The sequence below is a fragment of the Nelumbo nucifera genome, chromosome 1 (genome assembly GCF_055504915.1).
Source record: "Nelumbo nucifera cultivar China Antique chromosome 1, China Antique-T2T, whole genome shotgun sequence".
NCBI classification, from domain to species: domain Eukaryota; kingdom Viridiplantae; phylum Streptophyta; class Magnoliopsida; order Proteales; family Nelumbonaceae; genus Nelumbo; species Nelumbo nucifera.
Genome location: NC_142649.1, coordinates 74,948,527 through 74,963,020, shown reverse-complemented (window position 1 = coordinate 74,963,020; position 14,494 = coordinate 74,948,527).

Below are 14,494 nucleotides of genomic sequence, written 5' to 3'. Positions count from 1 at the left end.
TTTGACTCCGAAGTTCGATCTCCTCAAGAGTAAGGATGCGGTTTTCACCAAGGAGGTCACGCATTGGGCTGATCTACCGATGGCTCAACTCGGGGCCAGAGCGGTGACTCACTGCATGGTGGTACATACCTGATCTTTGGACTATATTCTCTATTGCTTTTTCTTGGTACTTACATTTTGTTTCTTCCTTGGTAGGTGAACTCTGTGATCCATGCTCTTGACTATCAATTTGAGGTGCAGCTGAAGTGAGCCTTCCAGACTGAAGAGACCTCGAAGTGTTCAGTGCGAATTGGATTTAGCTCGCAGAAAGATTCATAAGTTGGAGAAGGATGCACAAGCCCAAAAGAAGTTGATCGTGCTGTTGAGGGAGGAGAAGAAAAGGCTCAAGGAGGAAAGGGAGGCCCTCCAGAGGGAAAAAGAGAACCTTGAGGAGCTGGTGAAAGAGTGCATGCAAATCTTCGAAGACGCGATCAAGGATGCTAGGGTTCTGGCCGTCGAGGAGTACAAGTCTTCAATGGAGCAGCACGATCTATTGATGGAGACCAGCACAACTGCCTATCGCAAGGGCTTCAAGCTTAGCAAGTGGCTGACGCGGCGCGAATTCCCCCGGCTCAACCTCAATGCTATCACCACATCCCAAGTCATCGAGGAGATGACCGACGAGGCTGCTAATGACCCAGACTTTGAGGAGGAGAGTGGTGACGACCTCCTCGACGAAGAGACAATAGAGAAGGGAGAGGGAGATGGAGATGTTGCCGCCAAGGACCACATGGATACCGACCAACCTGTTGAAGCTATTGTTGGGGACGAGGAGCCCCATGTCGACTAATGTCTATCTGCAACTTTTCTTGGACCCCCGTACATACATGATGTCCCGAGCCTCCGAGCTCAGTTGAGTACTTGTAGTTTTTTTTTCATGTACTTCGAACTTCACTTTATTAATGCAATGGAATAGTTTCAAAACTCCTTATTGTGCAAAATTTTCTAAGTAGAGATTACTCCTGAAGTGCCATTCTAACAAGCTAGGCCCGAGTAGGAATAACCTGATTTTGTTGTACGTCGAAGTGAATAGACATTGTAGGGTATATGCCCGACCTGTCTGTGCACGAGCTACTTTATTTACCCATGCCGAAGCGACTAGGTTTTTGGTTGCCCATGCCGAGGAGGCGACTGGGTCTTAGTATGCCTATGCCGAAGAGGCGACTAGGATTTATTTGCCCATGCTGAAGAGGCGACTAGGTCTTATATTGTGCCGAGGTCTTTTGTTAGCTCAACACCATAGCCCTTAGGCTCTGAGAGTGACTACGGTCCTCTCTCAAGTTCGACGTCCTTTTGACCAGCTCAGTGGTCTTATGGACTTAGTAAAATTTTTTATTGCGTTGGAATTGGAGACATGAGCTCATAGGTAATATCTCCTCAGGTTGTCAACCTTCCAAGCTTGAGGTACATGTTTTCCTTCCATAGTCTCGAGCTCATATATGCCTTCGTCGAACACTCGTCCCACTCGGTATGGACCCTCCTAGTTTGGTCCGAGCTTACCCACGCCGGGCTCAAGTACCATTACCTTGTGGAGTACCAGGTTACTAACTCGAAGTTGTCGCTTCCTGACCCAAGAATTATGGTACCGAGCTACTCGTTGCTGGTAAGTTGAGGTCCAAATATAGTCCAGGTCGCATACTTCTTCGATTAGATCCAAGTTAGTCCGGAGCTCGTCATCGTTCTACCCTTCGTTGTGTGCTTCAAGTCGCAATGTTGGCACTTTGATCTCTATCAGAATCATGGCCTTCATTCCATATGTCAGGTTGAAGGGTGTTTCACTAGTCACAGTCTTGATGGTTGTCCTATAGGCCCAAAGGACACTGGGTAGCTCGTCCACCCACAACTCTTTAGCTCGCGCTAGGCGAGCTTTCAGTCCGCGGAGGATAGCCCTGTTTGTCACTTCGGCCTATCCATCCGCTTGTGGGTGTGCCACCGAAGTGAAGTTTTGCTGAATCCCCATCTCGGCACACCAATTCTAGAATTTGATGTCTTCGAACTGCTTTCCGTTGTTCAAGATCAGCACCTTGGGTATTCCGAAATGGCACACAATGTTCTTCCAGAAGAAGTTCTACACATTTTGAGTTGTAATGCTTGCCAACAATTTAGCCTCCACCCACAATGTGAAATAGTCCACTGCTACGACCAAGAAATTCCTCTGCCCGATTGCCAGCGGAAATGGACCAAGGATGTCGATCCCCCATTGCGCAAAGGGCCATAAGCTGGTTAAGTACTTCAGACTAGCAACAGGTTGATGAAGGATGTTGGCATGCCTTTGACATTTGTTGCATTTCTTGACGAGCTCGAGTGCGTCTATCTTCATGGTAGACCAGTAGTAGCCCTGCCTTAGTGCTTTTTGGGCGAGCACTCTGCCCCCCAAGTGTCCTCCGCATAGTCCTTCATGGATGTCACAAAGTAGTAGTTCGACTACTGAAGGTCGTAAGCAAACATAGGTAGGGGAGCGTGAAGGACCTCCAGTACAGATGTCCGTCAATGAGGACGTACCAAGCTGATTGATGCTCTACCCTCCAAGCTGCATTGCATTCTGCTGGTAGGGTCCCGTGGAGCAATTAATCAACAAGCGGGTCAATCCAACTCGGTTCCGCTTGCAACACGGGAGTGACCTCTTCTACCCCCCCCCCCCCGAGAATGTTGGGCCGAAGTAGGTCTTCTATATATAAAGTTCGCATTGTGTTGTTGTTGGTACTTGCCAATCGTGACAGTGCATCAGCCTTAGTGTTCGCGAGGTTCGTAGTCGCCGTTGACTTGGTTTACTACCAGTTGAGAGTCACTGCACACAACGAGGTGTTTGATACACATTTCTTTCGCTAAGTTTAGCCTGGAAATTAGTGCCTCATACTCTGCCTCATTGTTCAACGCCTCAAATCTGAACCGAAAAGTATACTCCAACTTCACCTCATTCGAGCCATACAGTATCAGTCCAACACCACTTCCTCACTGGTTAAACGAGCCATCTACGTGGAGGATCCAGGGCTTCTTGTCCCAGTCGGTTCTACCCTGACTGGGACCGGTGCCACACTGGTTGACACCTCTAACGTGTTAGCGGGCTCAATTAGTTAAAGGGTCAGCATGCTGATCATACACTCTGCTACGAAGTCTGCCAAGACTTGGGCTTTGATCGTTAGACGTGGCTCGAACTGGATGTCGTATTCGCTCAACTCGATGAACCACTTTGTCAGCCTCCCTGACACCTCGGGCTTAAGAAAAATGTGCCTCAGAGGTCTATTGGTGAGGACGATAATGGTGTAGGCTTGGAAGTATGGGCGTAGTTTCTAGGCTGCTACTACTAGCGCGTACGCTAGTTTCTCAATGTCAGGATATCTAGTTTCCCCGTCCTGCAAAACTTTACTTACGTAATAGACTGGTTGTTGGACCCGGTCTATTTCTTTGATTAGTACCGAGCTGACCACCTTAGGTCGGGTCAAAACCGGGGTGGTACTTAGGTACCTTTTCAGCTCATCAAACCCGAGATTACACTCTTTGGTCCATGCAATGCCTTCGTTCTTTTTTATCGCCTTAAAGAAAGGTAGGCACTGACCCGCCGATTTAGACATGAACCGACTAAGAGAGGCTACCTGGCCAGTGAGTCTTTGAACCTCCTTTATAACAATATAACCCTAGCTCAGTTACAAAGGCAGTCTTGTCCTAATCGGCTAAGTCCATCCTAATCTGGTTGTAGCCAGAGTAGGCATCCATGAAGCTTAGCAACTCGTGCCCCGAGGTCGCATCTACTAGGTGGTCTATTCTAGGAAGGGGAAGCAGTCCTTTGGGCAGGGTCTGTTCAGGTTGGCGTAGTCGACGCACATGTGCCACTTGCCATTGGCCTTCTTCACTAGCACGGGGTTGGTGACCCAATTCAGGTAATAGACCTCCTTGACGAAGTCTACGGCGAGGAGCTTCCTGACCTCCTCATCGACTACCCTCCACCGCTCTGGGGCGAGGTTGCGCTTTCTTTGTCTAACTAGCCTGACTAAAGGGTTCACATTTAACTTGTCACACTAGGGCCGATGCTAGGCATTTCTACCGCGGACCAAGAAAAAGCATCTAAATTATTGGTCGACACACACGTGCCACTTGTCGTTGGCCTTCTTCACCAGCACAGGGTTGGTGACCCAGCTCGGGTAATGGACCTCCTTGACGAATTCTGTGACGAGGAGCTTCCCGACCTCCTCATCGACTACCCTCCACCGCTCTAGGGCGAGGTTGCGTTTTCTTTGTCTAATTGGCCTGGCTAAAGGATTCACGTTTAACTTGTGAGCAATCACACTAGGGTCGATGTCGGGCATTTCTGCCACAGATAACTTGTGAGTAATCTCCTCACCCCGATGGGTAGATCGGCGGACATTCTTATGGGCCTTGTGCTGGTTATGGTTCTGGTTCTAGTTCTGGTTCTGCCCTTTGTACTGACCTGTGTGCTGGGGTGGAATCTGTTGTTGGCTTGGCTGCAATGGTGGAATTGGTTGCTGGTATTGTTGGTAGAAATAATATTGTTGAAACTGCTAGAATTGGTGGATCTGCTACATCTGGATCTGCATCGTCCTGACACTCTAAATGAGGTCATCGAACTAAGAATGCCCGACCCCAGGAGGGATCATAGAGGGCTTTGAAAAGGTGGTGTTCACTTGGGGCAACGGGACATTTATCTGTTGGGTTGTCTGAGGCACTGACAGAAAGGGGATCCCTGAAGCAATCAGGGGAATGGTAAACTGCCCAATTGTTACTGAGGGGCCTTGAGGGAGTGACGTTTAATGACCTTGCCCCCCAGTGACGTTCATGTCAATGCCCTTACCGGTGTTGCTGGAAGGATCAAAGGATCATTTTTTATTATGTGCGATCTAGAAGCTCCTAGCTAGAAGATGACCTGTACCTTAGTTGCTTGGCGAGCTGGATCAAGCTGCAAGATAGAGGATCAGAGACCCGGGGTGGCTAACCCAATGAGGTCACTCCGATGCTTAAGTCAATACTATATTATGGTTGCAATCTGAAAACTTGAGTGTTAAAATGCTAGTGAGCAAGTAATAGCGCGTACCTAAGTCTTGGGGGTTGATGCCCTTATATAGCTGGGATACTGTAGGTCTCTCAAAACGTTCTCGGAATCTTTGGCCCGTGACGTTGGGATCCATTTCATTTTAGTAGGAGAGTAACACATTAATAAATGAGGTTTATCGTTTCCCTCCGATTCGGACGGAGAGAAGATAAGGTCTAGGTTACGCGATGTGATCCCGGGAGGTTCGAAGATAACTGGCGACCTTCTAGGTTCGGTTACGTGACACCTTGGCATGTGTGGGTACCAAGGTGCTCTGGTACCGTGGTGCTTTGGTTCCGAAGTGACCACTTTCCTGAGGTCCTGCGATCTGCTATCGTGGCATCACACACTGATCTGTCGTCTAGCAGGCAGGCCACATCCACGTGTCCCTTACTTATTAGGTCGGGCCAAATCACCCCTTATCAATTTCGATCAGAATCAGAAGAGAATTGTAACACCATATCCTTGATAACCTGAATCCTTTCAAATCATGGCCCCCAGTTCAAGTCAGTCCCTCAGCAATCCCCCTTCATCTCCCTATGTACCATCAACACCATCTCCCTCAATGGACCCGATTGACTGACGGAGTACCTGGATGTGCCTATGAGATAGGGATTTGGAAACCCTAAACAAACTCTAATAGTTGGTTGCAATCTAGGCCACCCTGTACTTGTCCGATCCCATTCGAGTCAACTCATTTAGATCCCTCAGCAGCTCATACATGTCCGAAACCACACCTCCCATCTCCAACCATGCCACCTCTCTCCAAGCATAGTTCTTCGGAGTTGGATACAGAGATGGTGATTGGACTAGGTAAAGAACGGGGTGGATTATATTACTTCATGTCAGAACCAAAACCCCCAAATATATCTTTATTATCCTCCTCTAGTAATGTTGATGTATGTCATTGACTTTAAGGCCATCCGTCTGATGAACGATTAAATAAAATTAAAATTAATTTTTTACAATTACCTTTCACTTCCAATGTTTCACACCATTGTGACATTTTCCCCTTAGACAAGCAAACACGCTCCCCTTTCACCTGTTATTTCCTCTCTCTCATTGATGACTTTACGAGATGCACTTGGGTCTTTCTCATGCGACTAAAATCTGATGTGCATGATTTATTATGTTATTTTCATGCTTATGTACAAACCGAATTTCATGCATCCATTCAAGTAATTCTTCTGACCTTCAGTCCCACACCATTTTTACCAGCAGAGACGTCATCTTCCATGAAGACATCTTTCCATTCTCTTCTTGCACACCCACCTCCTCAATTCCACTTCCGTCTCCCTTCCTCGATGTTACCACATCTCTAATGGTGCCCTTTAAACCACCTGAACCCTCTCCCTCAACCGAACCTGCACATGGTGTTACCCAAATGTGAACCTCCAGCCCGCCAGCACTTTCAGAGGCAATGCTCTACACCTTCCTATTTGAAGGATTACTGTTGCTCTACTCATTGTCCCCTGGCGCTCTCACCTCTCTCTTTCACCACATTGAACCCACATCCTATTTCCAAGCTATTAATGAACCCAAATGGTGTGATGCCATGGATGTTGAAATCTGAGCTTTACATGACAATGGTACACGGACTGTACTGATTTATTGCCTGGCAAGTGGACAATTAGTTGTAAGTGGGTCTATAGAATCAAATACAAGCCTGATGGCATCATAGAACATTACAAAGCTTGTCTGGTTGCCAAAGGCTTCCCCCAAGTTGAAGGCTTAGATTTCACTAATACATTTGCACCTGTTGCTAAAATGGGCACCATGCATTGTTTACTTGCTATTGCAATCATTAAGAATTGGTTTTTATTTCAAGTTGATGTAAACAATGAATTTCTTCACGGTGATCTTGATGAAAAAGTTTATATGCAGCTCCCTCCCGGCTTCACTAGAGAAGGGGAGCACACAATCCACAAACTTCATATGTCCATCTATGGCTTAAAACAAGCATCTCGAAACTGGTTTCAAAGTTCTCTAATGCACTCCTTGTAGCTGGTTTCTCTCAATCCAAGGTCGATTACGCACTCTTCACAAAGAGTTCCGCTTCTTCCTTCACGGTTGTCCTAATTTATGTCGATGACATCATTGTGACTGACAATTATTCGACCGCCATAGATTCTCTAAAAGAATTCTTGCACTTCCAATTTCACATTGTTAGCACCAATTTTTGCTCGGTCCCTTCTTTAACCCATCTCCTACATTCCGGATGCCCGATTGGACCACACCAATTGATGGAGGACAATTTGACCCAACCTATGAAACGGTGACACATGGACACTGACTCAGCACGAGCGACAGCTTAGCGTTGTAGCCTGGTACGACCGAGTGACGGACCTACAAAGCAACTCACTATGTTGTAGCTCGCGAAAGGGGTTCGTCGCAAGGCGAACCCCGAGCTCCCCGAGCTACCTTTGAAGAGATACTCCGAGGCAATTTTAGCTCACGAGCTAAAGTCGTTACCTCGTCCGAGCTCCCAAGCAGACAAACCACCCCCAGGGCCAATTCTACTAAGGGTAACCCTGGAGTGTTCCAAGTTTGCTACAGAATAACTCGCGAATGAACCGCACGAGCACTCCCCAGGAAGCTTCTGACTGACAGACCGTATCGGTCAGACTGCGCCATATCCCTTACTGATGGCGCAGTACCAGTCCTTTCGGCAGTCTACATCCACGTCTCACAGCAGGCAAGGGCGTGCCTGTCACTTCGGAGACGTGTCATTCACCCGGGCGAGACGTACACCACGACGGCCACCTGCGCAGCCCTGGCAGGTAACGGATGTGGCAGGAGCCCAGTGGCGGTTATGCCCGACCTGACATAAATGTCCCTATAAAAGCCCTCAGGGCAGAGGAGAAACGACTTCTTCTTGAAACCTCTAACTTTTGGAGTATAGTGAGAACGCGCTATCTGCACTCTTAGCCTTCGTCTCCTTCTTGTTTCTCCTACATAATACTAACTTAAGCATCGGAGTATCCCCACCGGGTAAACTCCCCGGGGATTCTTCTTCTTCCTCACCTCAGGTACCTTCCAGGAGCCACGTGAGTACCAGCTAGGAGTGATCGAATCGCGCTACATCACCAATCACCTTAAAACATGCCTAAACCTTAAGAAACCAAATTTTAGCCCAAATGCCCATAAATCTATCGCTAAATCTACTTGATTCCCTTTTGATGGTCTTGATTATGCCACATCACCATACTTGATCCCCCGGTCAAAATCCATCATGTGAAACAAAATCCTCAAACAACCAATCATGCAAAAATTCCAACCCCAAATTCTTGGATTTAGCTAATCATCCATCAGAGATCCCATTTTGATGCACATAACACTACGACGCTCCTCGAATCTAAAACTCATGATTTGTACACACCTAATACGATCAAACCCTTCCAACAGCCTCATAATCTCAATCCATACCTACCCACCAAATTTTATCCCAAAATTCCCTCGTTTGATATTCCATCAAGCATTTCTATTTTGACGAATCTTATTGATCAAAAGCTCACCTGTCACAAACCTCCATCACCCAAGCCCTATCTGACCAATCAGACTCCACCACCATGTTCAGTGACCCAAAATATCCTAGCATGTCAGATTTCACGACTAAACACCTCCATTTGACCGTTAAAAAAGCAAGATTCCATTCCAGACCCTCTCGCTAATTAAAAAACCATAAGCTAAGACCATGATCTAAACTAAATCAGTCAATCCACACCTCTGATCAAAGATTTGTCACTTCCATAAGATTTGGGATGTTTGAAAATTCCTACCCACCAAATTTCATTCCAAAATTCCTTCATTTAACCCTTCATCAAATAAAGATTTTATTTCAACAAATCTTATTGATCCAAAATTGTCAACCACAAATCTCAATCTTCCCAACTCCGTTTGTCCAATCAGACCTCACCACTGTGTTCAGAGACCCAAAAAACCCCAACACACCAAATTTCATTACCAGATTCATCCGTTTGACCTTTAAACTAGAGAGATACCTTTTTGACGCACCTGATTGAACCACCACATCAACTGTCCAACTTAGGATCTTAAGTGGGTGGAGACTAACGTCAGATTCTTACTTAACCCCTTACCAATGATTTTGAGTCTAATAGGCTTAGAAAACCCAAAATGCCAAACAAGCCCCTACTTAACATCAAGAAAAGACAAAATAGCATTTAAAAGTTCTTCAAATTTATGTTTTTTGCCACTGTCAGCCCCAAATACGGGGCTGCAACGTCTGGCATGCACCTATCCCTCATTGGATGCATGAAATCCCTGAGAAGCCACCCAAAATCGAGAAGATTTATTGCACAAAGAATGAAGGGTCAATTACAAGCCCCTTTTTCTCAAAATCCTTACCCATTTCTGTGAAAAAACTCTACTAAGCTACAGACACTGTAGTTGGACGAGTTTCAGACCCATCTCCCTCCATTTTCTTTATAAATAAAGGCCCAACTCGAGCTTGAAGAGGGGGAGGAGAGCTTTCCCAACTCCTATAGCACACCCAGCTTGCTTGAAATCGCAGTATCCTTGTAGCCAAACTCAAGCCTCATCATCTGTTTTTCAGTCTCAACACGAGAAATGCCTAGCCTAGCTCCTGCCTTGTTCAAGTTTCATTTGAAGTCTTTTTGGCTGCTGGAAAGCTTGTTTCAAGGTCGTACATGAGAGGTAAGCCTCTCATTCCATCATCTCTTTGATTTTAGTTTAGTTTCAGGTTGCTTAAAGATCTGAAATCTTGGGAAATTTGTATTCTCATTTTCCTCTGGATTGAGAAAAAGAGGTAGAAATGCAAGGGTCTTAGGGAAACTAGTACCTAAGACCCGATAACATCACTTCAAATCAATTCTGGGTGAAGTTGGGAACATTTTCACCAGATTTCAAGAGTTTTGGACAATCTTGTTAGTGCAAGTTTCTACCAGAATTTGAGCTAAAATTACTCCCGTAGTGGACTGTTATAGCAGCTTGGAGAGAGGGGTGCCTAACACATTTCCTCTCCCAATCCTTTGAACCCAAAGCCTTTCAGTTTAGTGTCTTTCCTTGGTGGAGAACGGAGTCACTATCAAGGCCAATAAACCATTTTTCAAAATCAAAAGTGAGGGCTCACTTCCTCTAAAAAATGGGTGGCAACTCCAACTCTTTTAAACCGGCCATAAAATTCTCGGAATTCACACACATCAAAGACCTTAGACCTCTAAAATATTTTTGGGGTCTTGAAGTTGCTTGAAATTCCTCAAACATTTTTATATCTTAGCACAAGTATGCAATTGGCATATTATTTGACATTGAATACTTAGATTGTCGCCCTTCTGAATTTTCCATGGGCATCTCCCGTGCTAATCCCTTTGTTTATCGCCGCCTAATTGGTCGATTGCAATATCTCACCATCACTCAACCAGATTTGGTTGACTCTGTTAATTCATTCAGTCAATTCATGAATCACCCCCACTAACTCCATTGGAATGTTGCATTACGAATTTTATGTTACATGTTCATTGTTGGTCATGGTATTTTTGTCAACTCTGGTGGCCCTCTCACACTTATTACATGTTGTGATTCAGACTGGGGCGATTGTCCATCTTCCATGCGCTTTGTTACTGGTTACTGCATCTTTCTTGGTCACAATCCTCTCTCTTAGAAATCCAAGAAACAACCTAGTGTGGCTCGCTCTTCTGCTGAACCTGAATGTTGTGCCATGGCCACTACATCATGTGAAATACAATGGCTCTTATTTCTCCTTCGTGACCTCGGCATTCCCCTACAGCCAGTGGTTCTTCATTGTGATAGTCAGACTGTTTTACATATTGTCAACAATCCCGTATTCTGTGATCACTCCAAGCATATTGAAATGGACTACCATTTCATATGGGAACGGATACAATGTGGCATATTTCGTCCTTAGCACATTCCTTCCTCCCAACAAATTGCATCATTTTCAAAGTCTGCCAAAATCTCAGTCTATAAAGAATACAAATACAAATATGTACATTTCCAATACTTATAAAATAATACAAAATGAAAGGTTTTACACTGCGTATTTGTATTTGTTTACAGGGACTTGTCGCAAATGAAAATTGAGATTGGTATTTGTCACTGACCCCCATGGTACATTGGGGCCTTTGTAATTTACTCTTCTTTTGCATTTTCCGAAAACCCATTGTGATTAAGATTAAGAACATGTATAATATGTTTTTGTTTTAAATTTTTTATTTTTATGTGATAATTTTAAAAACAAATAAAAACAAAAAATGTTCATGTTATAAGAGCATCCCCTATAAGTAACAAATTAGAAGCAAAGATGAAAAGATAGTGGTTTTTAATGATTATATGACTTGGACAAACCGACATTTGACATGGTTAAAGAAAAAAAAAAAAAAAACTTTGTTTAAAGATAAAGGTACCTCTATGCATCATGCATGTGGTCAATAAAACCGCGTTTGGGTTTCCTACTTTTTTCGCAAAAGTACACTTTCATTTAATAGATTAAATGTGTTCCCTTACACGTGTATAAATATTGATACATATGACATGGGACACTTGTCACAAACTGGATGAACGTGTATAACATATCGGAACCCCTGTAAAACCAAATTTGATTATTTTAAGGAGGCCTATCTTTTTCTGCTCCAACCCAACTGAGTTTAGATTCTATGACCAGCTGACCACAAGTCCACAACAATGGTTTTACGTCTAACGATGATTTCAGCCATTAAGTCATTATCCACTACACCATGTTCTCCACTTATTCATTTACATCTTTTTCAGATTTTTTATTTTTTAATTCCTTTTTGCTTTATTTTAATCGCCACCAACCGTTATCACTCATCATTGCTGTTGCTAATGCTAACAGCATTGTTGCTTTGGAGTGTAATATTTATTATTCGGCCCTGTTCTTTTATTGGAAACATATTTATCCCCATTCTTATGTCAAAAAAATACTAGGGAAACATATTCGGCCCAGGTTCGAATCTGACCCCCACCGATTTGCCCCCCAAAATCGTCCCACACTACCAGAAGAGGCCGCGTGTCCTTTCACACGCATGCATCTCAGTCTCGTGCAGAGTTAAATGAGACGACCGTTATTTGGCCCAAAAAAGTGAGTTTTTCTAAATTTCAAGTTCCAATCTCAGTCTCTCACTCCCATTGACCTGTCCTCTGAAACCTAGACCACCCTATCTCCTCCCTCGTCGGATTCTGCCGAGAAATCCAACACTGATGATCGTTTTGGTAGATACATCGGAGGTACGTACTCCCCATCCCTCTCATCTCAGATATTCTCAAATATATTTTTCTCATTTTTTTTTTAATTTCTTCTTTTTTGCAATTGAAAAAACGCAGAAGGAAAGAATCGCGACAGACACAGGTGCCGGCTCTGGTTAAGATAAAGGCTTGAAACAATGGCAATAATGTATTTTCATCTTATCCCCAGAAAGCTCTTTGTCTTGATTATGCCACTTTTAAGTTCCACAAACCGACTGCTTTCTATCTTTAAATTATCAGCAACAAAGACGACTATAGGAAAAGGATTCATCATTTTCCTCGATGGAAGCCAAACTGAATTAATTTACGCAACTCAACCTCCAACTACTCTTGATTTCCCTTTAAAGTACAGAAACACGCTCAAAGTCAAGTTCTGAACTTGTTTATGATGAGGTCTTCAGCTTCAACCCTGAAATTTGCTCTTATCTTTGCACTGCGTATCAGCCCAGCCGGAGGCATTCTATGGTTAAACTCAAATCAGTGAATTTAGAGTGGAGTATTGCAGGTGGAAGAGAAAACATATTAGAGAATATCTTCCGGCGGTTCTTCCTTTCTGCATTTTTCTATTGTATAAAAAAGTTAAATAACTGAAAAAAAATATTTGAGAATATCTGAAATGAGAGGGATGGAGAGTTCTGGTGTATCTGCCGGAATGATCATAGGCGTCGGATTTTTCGGTAAGATCCGGTGGGGGAGGAGATGGGACAATCTGAGTTTCAGAGGGAAACTTACTTTTTTGGGTGAATTGGGAGCCAACGGGATGAGATAACGGCCGTTCCATTAGCTCCGCACGAGGTTGAAGCGCATGCGTGTTGGAGGACCCGCCGCGTCTTCATGCCTCATGAAAAGTTCAAACTCAAATTCGCTATATAATCTTATTTGTTAATCGAATTGAACTCGAGTCCAATGAATAATATAACCAAGCTCATATAACCAAAAATTTGGTTCAACTCGGCTTGAGTCCATCCCCAAGTGAGACTTCGGAGACACTTATCCGGAAAAAAATGGCCCAACAAGCTTAGTAGAGGCAACTTTTCATGGGTCTTATAGTTCCCTCCAAAAGAATGCCCCTTATACCAAAGAAAGAATCCTATATTAGAGAATTCGTTTCTTGTTGTAAGTTGTAAAACTATATATTTGTAACTTTTTTTCGTTTTAGTGTATTCTATCTTTAGTTGGACTCTTTGACCCTATTTAGTGTGTCTTTTCATACGGTCTATTGGTTATTTACAAGTCCAGCAGACTGTGATTCAGTCTTTTCCTGTTTAGTTTGTAGTAGATCTAACCGCTAAAAGCTGATGCACTGAAAAAACCAAGAAGCCCAAAACAGGCAATTTCTGAGAAACTTCAAATGGAAGTTTTACATTTTTTCTATTCGTCTTCGTGCAGAAAGACACATGGAAAAACATGCCTTAGCTAAACAGGCTTCAGGCTGCACATATCTTAATGCATCTTTTAACTGTTAAAACAGGCTTCAAAAAGATCTGTCAAATGGCCCTTTTATTATTGTACAGAGCTGAATTCCTAACAAATAGGAACCACTGTAGTTAGAGTCCAGTATTTTGTTAATACTCCGAGTGATCTCATGTATGTTATTTGGGAGGATATTTCTGGTCTATCATTTACGAGACTATGTAGCTCCTTTGTAGCCTTTCCTTTATTTCTGCAGAAAAAAAAAAAAAAGAAAAAAGGAAAAGGAAATGGAAAAGGAACCGCTCTCATATGGGATTTCAAAAGCAAAAAGGAAATTACATAAAATGAAACAATAACATAATTCTCAGATTTTTCATATGCTCATTCCATGGATGGTACTATGAAAACATGGTCTAAACATATTACATGTCAATATAGATGTAATGCAATTAAATTTTACTCGGCCCATTAAGCTAAAACATAATTGATTTATATGCCAATCCATCTGGGCCGTTTATATTGATGCCATCCCTCCTTGAGCTGGTGATACCCTACTTTTCTTGTCACCCATGAAAGGAATCAAACCTACAAGAAAAGAAGAAAAAGTAGGAGCAAAAGTAAATAAAGAGAGTTGTCAAGACAAGAGAAGCTTTTCCTTGCTTATCACAGCTAATCACTTCCAATATGCACTATCTATTATTAGATTAGTCTATATATATCCTCTTCAATTTACTA